The 12,335-nt window shown below is 40.0% G+C and overlaps 1 pseudogene; it reads left to right on the forward strand.

Moving 5' to 3' along the window:
- The first annotated feature begins 1,263 nt into the window (after nucleotides 1-1,263).
- The window catches only part of LOC110201709 (WD repeat-containing protein 70 pseudogene), a 38,298-nt pseudogene continuing 27,226 nt past the window's right edge, over nucleotides 1,264-12,335 (forward strand).

Below are 12,335 nucleotides of genomic sequence, written 5' to 3' on the forward strand. Positions count from 1 at the left end.
AACTTCATAAGGGTAGGATGGAGGAATTGTCTCTAAGATAGCAGTTTGTACCAAAAAGATATCATAGTTTTAGTTTACTTTCTTTTACAAAGGTCAATAGTGTGACATGTCAGGACCTAGAATGGAATATGTCGGTACCAGAAAAAGCTAACGTGATCTATAAAAACGATTCTACATTAATAAAAGCGCAGTGTTTAGAACAAGGGAAGTGTTGGTACCACTATATTTTTTCTAGTCAAACTGCATTTGGAGTACTGTTTTCAATTGTGGGTAACATCCTTTGGGAAGGACACTGACAAACAGGAATGCCTTTAGAGGCAAGTGGTCTGAATGATAAATGGCCTGGAGACTACACTGAGGGGAGTGGGGAGAGAGAATAAGCATTTAGTAAGGGCCTACTATGTACCAGACACTATGCTAAATGCCATAAAGATATTGCCTCAGATGATCAGTTGATTATACAATAAAACAATCATGAAGCAGCATAGTGAAGTGGAAAGAGTACTTGATTTGGAGCCAGAGAACCCAAGTTCAAATATTTCTGTGTCACTTGCTACCTGTGTGACCTTTAGCAAAATAGTCACCCTCTCTGGGCCCTCTAACATGAGGAAATAAGGCTAGATGTCTGTTTCTTTACAGCTTCAAATCTATGACCCATTGAAATAACTGGGGGTGCTTAGGCTAAAGAAGAGAAGACTTTTGGGGAATATGAAAGATATCTATGAGTACTTGAACAAGCATGTGCCATGAATCAGTTCCTAAGTATATATGTGGAACAGAGAGTGAATATGAGGGAGGAGTGCATCTGGGCAGGGATTATCAGAATCAATTTGGCATTCAGCATGAGTGAGGAGTCTAGAATTGTGTTTCCCTAGGAAGAGTGGGTTCTAGGACCAAGGAGAGGCAGACTTCCCCTTCCTGTCTAGCTGGTATAAGGTGTTATGTAGTTGTAATATTGATCCTCACAAAAGTGATCCCGTTTTGCAGGGAGCTGTCAGGAGAAAGGCTTTAAAGATGTGTATCAGAAAAAGCATAGGTCTGAATACCCAGTAGCCCTCACATTCAGTTTAATTCAAATCATTTCAACAAGCATTTATTCTGCATCTGGGAAGATATTAATGTGAGTCACTGTGTGACTCCGGGCAGCTCACTTAACCTCCCTCAGTTTCTTCACCTGGCAAATGAAGGGATTGGACTAGATGGCTTCTGAAGGCCCTAGTTCAAGATTGAGGACCTTAAGACCAGAGTTTAGATACAAGCGTAATGAGCATGGCAAGTGGTGATGTGCTCAAGAGCATGTGTAAGTGTATTTGTGCAAGAGGGATGCCATTTTCTCTTCCCCAGAGGACAGAATTAGATGCAGTGGATGGAATTTGCAAAGAACCAGATTTTGATTCAATTTAAAGGAAGAAGTTCCTAATCATTAGAGTCGTCCCAAAATCTCTTGGACTGCTGGAAATAGTGAATTGTATGGTTGGCTATTTTGTCTCAAAGCATGAGAGGGAGGGTAGTTAAGCTTCTCCTTGAGTTCCTGAAGACAGATCTTTGCATTGTCTAGCCAGGGGCTATTTTTAGTGAGGCAGGACATGACACAGCTGGAAACCTGCTATACAGGATGGGGCACCACAAAGGTCACCTTTACTACTTTGGGAATAACTGGATTTGGAGTTCCATTAGCAATTTGCCTTGGGGCAGGAATGCTGGACGGTCCTCCACCCACGTAATGAATGTGTAAGGACAAGGGGAAAGCTGCTTTGTAGTACTCTAACCTCTGTCTAAACTAAGAGTTTGCCACTTTCAAAACTACATAAATATCCCTTCCAGCACTGCTATGTTCTCAGGTGATTGGAATAATTGATGTTTTAGCTTTGTGGTTTCTGGAATTCCTCTCCTGGAGGCTTGTACTGTGGCATGGACTCTGCTATTCTCAACCTCAAGTGCACTGTTTCAGAGCCAGACAATACTGTCATATCCACTGAAGTCATGTGTGGTTGGTGAGGTAAACCTCTTAGTGGGGTAAAGGCAACTCTACCTGGGGGTGATAAAAGCAGTGTCTATACTGGGAGTCAAGCAAGTGTAAATTGAAAAGCCAGCCTTGGCTGGTACCAAGGTGTCTGAGAAAAGCCAAAATCCAATAGACTGAGGCAAACAGTAAAGTCATTTGCTGGAGCAGAGAAAGCCTGAGAAGTTCATAGGAGCCCAGTGAGCAAATAGAAGGGAGAACAAGGTAAATGATAATTTGTTTGTCTCTATATGTCTCTCCAAAGCCTCATTGTTTTGTAGTAGCTGCTGGCATTTTCCCTTCCTCAATCCCTGCCCTTTCCTAGGAGTTGACATACTGGCATGGTGTGGGGCAGGGTCAACAATACTCTTTGCAGTGTTTGTACCATCCTGGAAGGTCTTCAGGCAAAGGCTGGATGCCTACTTGTTGAAGGTGATGTAGAGTGAGCTTCTTCTCAGGTTAGACAAATTAGACTAAAAGGCCTTAAAATAATAGATTTAGGACTGGAAGGGAGTTTATAGGTCATATAATTCAACTCCCCAATTTTGTAGATGAGGAAACTAAGGCCTAGAAGAAAGCAGAAATCATTTGCCCAACTGTAATAAATAACAAGCATCCAGGTGGTACAGTAATTAGAGTGCTGGGCCTGGAGTTCAGGAAGACCTGAGTTCAAATGTGACCTCACACACTTCCTAGATGTGTGATCCTGGGCAAGTCATTTAACCCTGCTTGCCTCAGTTTCCTCTGAATGGAGAAGGAAATGGCAAACACTCCAGTATCTTTGCCAAGAAAACCCCAAATGGGGTCATGAAGAGTTGGACATGACTGAAATGACTGAATAACAAAGAGCCAACATAAATAAATATCAGAGATGGGATATGAACCCGTATCTTCTGACTCTGTATTTAATCAGAAGCTCTCTGAGGTCCCTTTGAATGCCTGTAAAAAAAAATGTTTGCAGGATAAATGAATGCCATGGACCCTTTCCTCATGGGGCCATTCTTTCTCACTTCTCTGACACTTTGGCTCCTTTGAGCTTCGGTCATTTTTGTAAACTCTTCTTTTCTCCTCAATACCCCTTTTTAGTGGGTGGGGTACAAAGTATGATGTAGCTGAAGGAAAGATAGCAGGATAGAATAAAGGAGAGAATGTCTTGCAAAATCCAGAAAGAAGATAATCAGCTCCTGAGGAATTCAAATTTTATCACACATATTTACAGGTATGTTTACATTTAATGACAGAAAGTAATTTACTTGGATACATATGTAGTGTGTGTCTCTTGAGAAACTGAAATCAAATTTCACTCCATGGTCGACCTCATATGCATTTCAATGCTGGGAATTGCTATTATTTTATTTTCAGAAAAGATTATCACTGAGGAAATTGTACCTAGAGATTCTTCAATAGGACTCTTGATTTGAATGTAATGCAAATCAAACATATTTAAGAGATGAAGTGTGTGATTGATTGACTGAAGTAGTGGAAACATTACTGTACTTGGAGTCAGAATATCAGTATTAAAATTGTTAAGTCTGTGGAGGATAGCCAGTTGGCATATATTTGAAGTCAGGAAAGCATGAATTCTAGTCTTTCCACAGATATTTATTTGCTGTGATCCTGGGTAAATTTCTGAACCTCTCAGCCTCAGTTGTTTCTTCATTTGTAAAATGGGGTTAATAAAAGCTTGTACCTCATAGGGTTGTTGTGAGGCTCTGAGAGAGCATAAGTAAAACTCTTTACAAACCATAAAGCACTATATAAATACTAGCTTATTTTATTGTTCTTCCACGGAGAAATTGTGGGACCACAAACAAGTCATGTGATTCCTCTCACCTGAGCTTCCTCCTGTGACAAAAATAGATTTAAATAAGGCTTTCAGGTTTACAAAGTATTTTATATGTGTTAACTCATTGGGTTCTCTCAAGTGCTATTCTCATCTTCATGTCACAAATAAGAAAACTGAGGAAGATAGTGGTTGTGTCTTGCCTAGGATCACACAGGTAGTAAGGATATGAGGTGGGATTTAAACCCAGGTCTTCCTCACACTGTCACCCCATCCACTCTTCCACACTGCCTCCTCATGAGCTTTTCTTACACCACAGGGATGTTCTGAGGATCAAAAGGCTTAATGTATGCTGAACCAATGAGGGGACAACGAATACATATATTATGCATGCACACATAAATGAAATGAATGAGTGAATGGGTGAAAGAAGCATTCATTAGACATTTATTATATACTAAGGCAGCTAGGCAGTGCAGTGGATAGAGTGCTGGGCCTGGAGTTAGGAAAACTCATCTTCATGAGTTCAAATGTGGCCTCAGACACTTACTAGCTGTGTGACCCTGGACAAGTCACTTAAGCCTGTTTGCTTCAGTTTCTTTTAAAAAATGAGCTAGAGAAAGAAACGGCAAACCACTCCAGTATCTTTGCCAAGAAAACCTCAAATGGAGTCACTGAAGAATCAGATGCAACTGAAATGACTGAATAAATTCTGTGCTAAGCACTGGGAATATAAGTACAAACAAGAGACAATCTTTGCCCTCAAGGAATTACTATATTCTAATGGGAGAAACAACGTATATTGGGCAATGTTTTCCAGGGAGGACTATTTAGTTCGAGGAGGTTGCAGAAATGCTAACTTGAACAATAGGGGATCCCTTTGACCAGTCAGGTAGTGTTGATTTGATTATAGCAAGATATGGAAATCTCCTGGGTGAAAATGAGGACATATGGTCCCAGGATATTCACCTTCCAGAGACAGTTTCCAGTGGTTCATTTTTGAGGGTCTAGAGGCAGCAGCAGGTGGCAAATGTAGTAGTATATACTGTGGCTCTGTAATAAGACCTGAAAAAAAATCTTTTACATCTTCCCATACCAAGTATTTGCTTAATAGCTGAAGTCAGATCATAGCAAGCATCCAGTTAACCCTAAGAATATCCTTAGATTTACCAATTTTAGACCTCAGGAGAGGCCTTGATATTACTTGGTCCAGGCCCTTAATTTGATCTACAAGAAAATTGGGTTTCAGAAATACTATTTTGCCCAAACCACATTGCTAGTGAGTGATAGAGTGTATCCAGAAGCCAGGTATCCTGACCATCTCCCCTCCCCCAATCCAGTGCTCTTTTCAAGACCCACATCTCTGAACTACTCTCAAGATGGGCTTTATTAGGCTTTTTGGCTTAAAAATCTTTTTTTTTTTTTACTTCTTATCTACCTGTATTTTCTGTAAGGCCTCAAAGTAGTGTTAACGTCAGCTACACATTTTTTCTACTTACCATCTCTTCCTAAATGCAACATCAAAGCAAGAAAACTGGTGGCCTCATGTTTTCCCATAATCCTGTTCCCTCTTTTCATTTCATTTACAGTTCTAAGCTCAGTTCTAGAAATGGCTTCCATCCTGGGATATATATCAGTCTCTGACACCCCAGATAGCCTCTTTAAAAAAAGGGGAGATGAAGGTAAATGACTGGAGTCCATAGAAATCGGCATCCCTGTTGTGCAAAGAGGCCTATTGAGTATACTTTTTAGGATTCGGTAACAGAAAAGATTAGAGATTTCCATCTCTTTATGATGTCCTATTTTCCTGTTCGGAACTGCAAAACAACCAATTTTTGAGTTCTTTTCTTCCCAGTAACAGGGTTATTAATCCCTAATATTATCTTGTGACATGGAAATGAAATACCAGCAGCTTCTGTGGGAATCAGTCTCTTTCTTTAAAGGGTCAGAGTCTGTAGTGAGCTAAGATGAGTTAAATACTCACTGGGAGGTAAATTATTTCTGTGTAGGGACCCTGGGGTACCATCCAGTTTCCTGGAAGAGGTAATAGCCAAATGGTTCAATGATGCCCTGAAAGAGAAAATGTACCTTATACGAACAGGCACTTTTCTTTGAGAAAGTATGTTATTTATGCTAGCTACCTATAGGACCAAGTCCCTTAATTCTCTAATTCTATAGACCCAAATTTGCTCTGAAAAAAAAAACAACAACATACAAAAATAAGCAATAAAAATGTATTTTCTTTGTCATTGTTGTTGATTGACTTTTTTTCTTTGATAATTATGCATTTGTACTGTTTTTTACATGTTCCTTTATAAAGTTCAATGTTGAAGAAAATATTGCTATTTGAGGTCTACAATTCCTACTAATTTTTATTATCAAAAATAGCTCTTGTGCTGCACACTCCTTCAGAGGAAGAAGCCTCTACATTCTCCAATTTTTTTTTTAACCCAAACTGTGATTTTATTACTACAGAGACTGCTTGGTAAGGAAATTCCTTTTTGTCAATACAGGCCCTCAGTTCTAAAATTTATAGACTTAGAGAGTTATCTAGCTCCTTGGAAGTTAAGTGGCTTAACCAGGGTCATATTGCCAATAGGTATGACGTAAGATTTGAACCCATTCCATTTGAGGCTGGCTCTATATCTACTATGCAGCTGCTGCCTCTGCCATTTTGCATCATCTTCAAACTTGTTTTCTCTTGGGTGCTATTAATAGCTGGAATTTATGTAACCTGTTTAGATTTGCAAAGTCCTTTATGTACAATATTTCAGTTGAGCCTCATAATAACTCTGGGAGATAGCTGCTGCAGGTATTATCTCCATTTTGCACATGAGGAAACTGAGGCTCAGGAAAGTTGAGTGACTGCCATGGTCACACAGCTAGCAAATGTCCTCAGTGGAACTGGAACCTAGGCTGTCTTTATGCTGGGTCAAACTCACTATCCATTTGTTTTCTGCCTTTCAAGTGACACTTTACCTACAAGTGAGAACACTACCATCTCAACAAGTTAGGACCCATTGTCTTCATATTAGTAATCGTAATCTCTGACCCTCATATGTATTTCTTAATTTATTGTGGGATAAAGGTTTATTAACAGAATGATAACGCTCTAGCATTTGCAGTGTACTTCCACAAATATCATCTCACTTAATCCTTGAAACAGCTCTAGAAGTTAGAGAGGGCAGTTATTGCCATCCTTGTTTTATGAATCAGGAAGTAGAGATCAAAGATGTTTAATTACATTGCCGAAGTGGTGAATATGGGACTAACCCTGGCCTTCTGACTCTAAGTCTTAGATACCTGAAGCAGTCTATAATTTTTATGGCTCTATTGCTCCTCAGTTTCAAAAAAAGTACCTTTGTATGCTCTAAAAATATTTAATGAATCATATTCATTGTGAAGAATTAAATAATGTTAAGTCATTTCAAATGCATTGTGAAATAGACACTATAGGAAAAGTAACATGTGATCTAAGGATTGGTTGAAGAATCTGGGGATTCTTAGTTTTGAGAAGATATAGGATAGACATAGCAGTTGTTTTCTAATTTATGAAGGGCTGTCATGGCATGTTAGCTTGAATCCTAGAGGACTGAACTAAAGCCAATGAATGACAGTTAACGAGAAGCAAATGTTTATTATAAATTGAAATTTCATAACACAATGGACATGTGTTATGATGGAAATGTTCCTACTACTGAAGATCTTCAAGTTAATACCAGATGACCAACCTTTTATTCATTCATCTCTGTCTGTCTGTCTGTCTGTCTGTCTGTCTGTCTCTCTTGAATAGAAAACTGATTGTAGTAGTCAGAATTGCATAGGGGCATGGCCAGGGACTGCTTTCTACTATAAGTAGAAACAGCAATTTCAGGAGTACCACCAAAAAGCCCTTTTGCCCAAGTTATTTCTTTATATTGGTCTTGGAAATGGGTATATGATATGCCATCAATAAAAATTCTTTGGGTTGATTTCCCCCCAGAATCTCCCAGTTATGACAATATCTCCAATAGGGAGTACCACCTTTAAACATCAATTAGAAATACATTGCAGAGAGGCAGCATGGCCAAATGGGTGAAAAGCTGGCATTGGAGTCAAGGGGACCTGGCTTCAAGTCCTGTCTCTGATTTATATTAACTAAGGGACCATGGGAAATTCATTTAACCTCTTAATGCCCTAGGCAATTATTTGAGACTCAAAGTTGGGGTTTACTTCAGGACTCAGCTTAAGTATAATCTTCTGCATGAAGCTTCTCTTTATCATCTTAGCTGCTAGTGCCCTCATCTTCACCATGTTACCTTGTAAATGTTTTCTTTATGGTTATATATCAGGGTTGAAGAATGCATGTGCAAAACTGATCATCCTGCTTCTGCCAGGAAGGCAACAGAGGAAATGCATGCAATAAATATTTACCAAGCTCTTACTATGTGCCAGTCAGTTGATAAATAATTATAAAGTGCCAACTATGTACCAGCTAGATAATAAACAATTATGAAGTACCTACTTTGTGCTAGGCACAGTGATAAGTACTGGAGATACAAATACTCAAGGAACTTACAGTCCAGTGGGGGAAGACAGGATGCTGAGGTTTCCCAAGGATGATGCTATTATGGGCATAATGGGGAGGTCCAAAGGAGTGTAGGAAATTAAGAGATGGCTGGTCCTGGCCCTCTCCTTAAATAAAGCTTTTGGAGCTCATAGGCTCCTGCCTTCCAGTTAGAGGAGCGAGGTTACTGATGAAGTGTGGATACCAAGGCAGCATCAGTCTTGCCTGATGATGAGATTTTAATGATGACATTCCTGGAGTTTGATGGAGAGGCCCAAGGTGGGCAGCCAGGAGGGGAAGTGTGCCAGGCACTGTGCTAAACATGGGGGATTTAAATTCAAGCAAAAAATGAAAGACAGTCCCTGCCCTAAAGGAGATTAAATTCAAATTGAGGAAGTCAACACATAAAAGTGAGCTAAAAAATAGAGGTTTGAGGAAAAACACACATTACAGCATGGTGATGAAGTCCAGAGAGTCAAAAATAGTCAGGAGGGTCCTCCCCAAAAAGAGGCCTGGAAAAAATTCATCAACAGGAGAAAGGGACTAGAGAGGAGGAAGGATGTTCCAGGATGAGAAGGCAGCTGAGCTATGGTGGCAAAGTATGAAGAGTCAGAAGCAGAGCTGGGAGAGGAAGGAGAACTGACTCAGTACTATGGACTTACATGCTTAGATGATAAGGGAACCTCTTCATTGGCCATTGAGAAGAAAGAGTGATGGCTCATTTGGCCTTTACAAAGCGATTGACTTTGCCTTTTGCTTTCTTCTCTCTTCTTTCCAGCTGTGGGTCAAAAGTACATAAAGCTGCTTCCCAAGAAAGGTTAGAGGGAAGGAAGAGCAGTTCACTATAATCCCTTTAGACCTCCATGTAACCATGAGCACATGTCGGGTACAGAGATCATGCTCTGTGTAGGCAAGCCTGATCATGGAGTTTGGGATACCTCTTTCATGCTTATTCTTCCTTAACCTTAGGGAAATGAGCATGAGTACTGAGATGAATGTGTCTGGGTTTAGAGGCTACCTAAGAGGTTGAGAGTTCAGGTCCTTAGCTCTGGGCTGGTGGTACTTCTGAAGTAGTCCCTGAAAGCTATTCCAGCACTCTTGAGAAAAGATCATGGCTGGCCAGTAGATGAGTCCAGTCCCTGACCTAGATGGACAGAATACATGGATTTTCAGGGAGTAGAGTGAAGAATTGAGGCAAAAAATAAAATCAACAATCCTTCAAAGTGTATCAGGTTTGGATGGTTTTTACATACCAACTTTCTGGCAGTATGTGTTGAGCAGTTAGTACTGCTGTTTGTTTAGTTTAAGTCTTTCTGTCATATTTGTCCCATACTTGATTCATAAATGCACATTCAGTACCTTTCTATACTCACCTTTTTGGGAACTCCTAGATCAGAGTCAAAGCCTGAGCTTTAAATAAAATTGTCCCTGAGTTGTTTGAATGGATGTTTAACAAGCTAAAGAACGTGAGAAAACTAATGAGATGCCAGGATTCCTCAGAAAAACCCAGTTAGGGCTTCATTTATGAGTCCAGTGAGAAGGGCCTCTGAGGTAGAGAAGGAAAAGGGGCAAGAACCTCCATCTCTATGGTCCAGGAGTGGTTATTATTGCTAGATTCATATATACATGTTATTTCCCCCAATAAAATAGAAGCATCTTGAAGACAGGGATTGTTTAATTTTTGTCTCTGTATTCCCAGTGCCTAGTAAAGTGATTGGCACATAGTAGTTGTTTAATAAGTACTTGTGGATTGATTGATGAAATGGTGGTGGTGGGGGAGTTCTCACATAGATAATTCTGTACACTAATTAAATCACAGATCCAAATCCTACGCTCCACCTTCTCAAATACATGATTATGAATTAAATGTCACATAACTATATTTCATCTAAGAAAGCTGATTTGCAGGCCCTGAGGAAGTGACAGGCTGAAAAGTTATGTTGCTACAGAGGCAAAAAGAAAGGAGAACCATGCCAAGGGCACACAGGTCTACAGGCAGCGTGGAGGGACTAGCTATATCTCTGTGCTGGGTAAAAGGCAGGGCAAGTGGTGCTAAAAGAGGGAAGACTCAGGTGTGCACAGTAGGCAGCCAGCTACAGTAAACAACATAGGGAATGGTAAGAGAGTAACTTAGTCATTTTTAAATTTTGCTTTTTGTAAGTGTTATAATAGTAGCTAACATGTACATACACCTATTGCTTTAAGGTTTGCAAAGTGCTTTGCATATACTATCTCATTTGATCTTCACAATGGTCTTGTAAGGTAGGTGCTATTGTTATCCCCATTTTATAGATGAAGAAACTGAGACTGTGGAAGATTACTAGGTCACATAGCTAGTTAGTGTTTGAGGTCTGATTCAAACTCAGGTCTTACTAATTGATTCCAGGTCTGGCATGCCACCAATTGTACCACCTAGATACCTTTTGATACTTTATATCTTAAAACATTTTATTCCCTCTGTAAGTAATTATTTTGTGACATGCAAATTTACATGTGTTACTATGATGTATTAAAACTCCTGCTTGTAACACATAAGGACATAGAGCCAAAGTGTGTGTGTATATTGTGTGTGTGTGTGTGTGTGTGTGTGTGTGTGTGTGTGTGTTTTATGAGCCTTTCCTAGGCTCCCTCAATATCTTGTCTTTATCAAGAATGATGCTTTCTTTCTTCCTTCCTTCCACTGAATTTTTGGTCCCCTCCAACCTCTACTGCTCCGTGGAGGTTTTCGGCCTGATGCTATAAACCCAAATCATCTGCATGGCTGAATTATTTCCATTTGGCAAACTGAGCTCTCAGTACCTTGGAGGTTAGCCCAATCTCTAGGAAGGAGGAAATTGAAGAGGCTTTGCAGGGTTGAGAACTGTAGAAGGTCATTTTAATTCTAACCTATCTTTAGTTTTAGTGTGACAAAATATTTGATAAAGCTTCCCGTGTGTGCAGTGAAGTAGAATAGAGTTCCCCAAGTAATACCAGTCAATTTACTGTGAAAAGCCACAGGATCCCTTGCAAACACAGCTCAGGTGGTTACATGCTGCTGTCTCTTAGCAATCAATCAGTAGCTGTTCCTATCTACTAATTTGCACTCACAAAAAGCATTATGGAAACACTGAAAATATATGTGATATACACATACCTATCTTTTCCACATTTAGATTTCTCCCTAATACCTTGAGAAGAGTAGCAGCTGGGAAAAAAAAGCTTTCTAGGACTCCTCTGTTCCCTTCCTTATGTTGCCTTAAAGAACATTATGTACCTTACCAAGGAAAATATATTTCCCCAGCTGCATGGGTAAGTACTTTGTTTTCCCACATTTCTTTAAAGCTGTTATGAATCTGGCACAAGATGCATGGGAGAAGTTCTGATGTGTGGCAGATATAATGTAACTATCATGATTGAAACCAACCTGGAAACTAATTTTTTTCAGTCTCCTCAGAAGGGTCCATGGAGGCCTTTGACCTACGCCATCAATTTCAACTTGCACAGTTTCATGCTGGATTTCTCTAAGAGAAAGCCAGGTCATGAGAAGGTCTGAAAAAAATTCTTGGCAGTTTTTTCTGTTCTAGTAATAAAGTTCTTAGCTACTTTCCTACGCATGTGTTGATGCAACAGAACTGGAAATAGGCCTTCTGTGGGATAGAGCTCTCCATAAAATAAATATACCTTTGCGGAATGAGTGATCCTTCCTTCCTGTCTGCCTTCTTCTTGCCTTTCTATCTTTCTTCTTTCCTTCCATCTATCTCCTTATCTTGCCCAGGCAGGAAATGCAGTGGCTCCTTATTGGCCTGACACCAATGCTGATTTGCAGAGAAACTTTGGCCTCCTCCTTTTCCAACCTGGAACAATTTGCTCCTTCTTACACAATCTTTTCCCCAATCCTGGGGCCTCACCCTGTTGGTCCAGACTTGTTAGGACACTTGATTGGCTTTAACCTTTCTGCAACTTAGAATACCTGAACTCAAGTGATTCACTAGTCTCTGCCTCCCTTAGCAGGGACAACTACTACT

The sequence above is a fragment of the Phascolarctos cinereus genome, unplaced genomic scaffold (assembly GCF_003287225.1).
Source record: "Phascolarctos cinereus isolate Bilbo 61053 unplaced genomic scaffold, phaCin_HiC Scaffold_726;HRSCAF=1367, whole genome shotgun sequence".
Lineage (NCBI taxonomy): Eukaryota > Metazoa > Chordata > Mammalia > Diprotodontia > Phascolarctidae > Phascolarctos > Phascolarctos cinereus.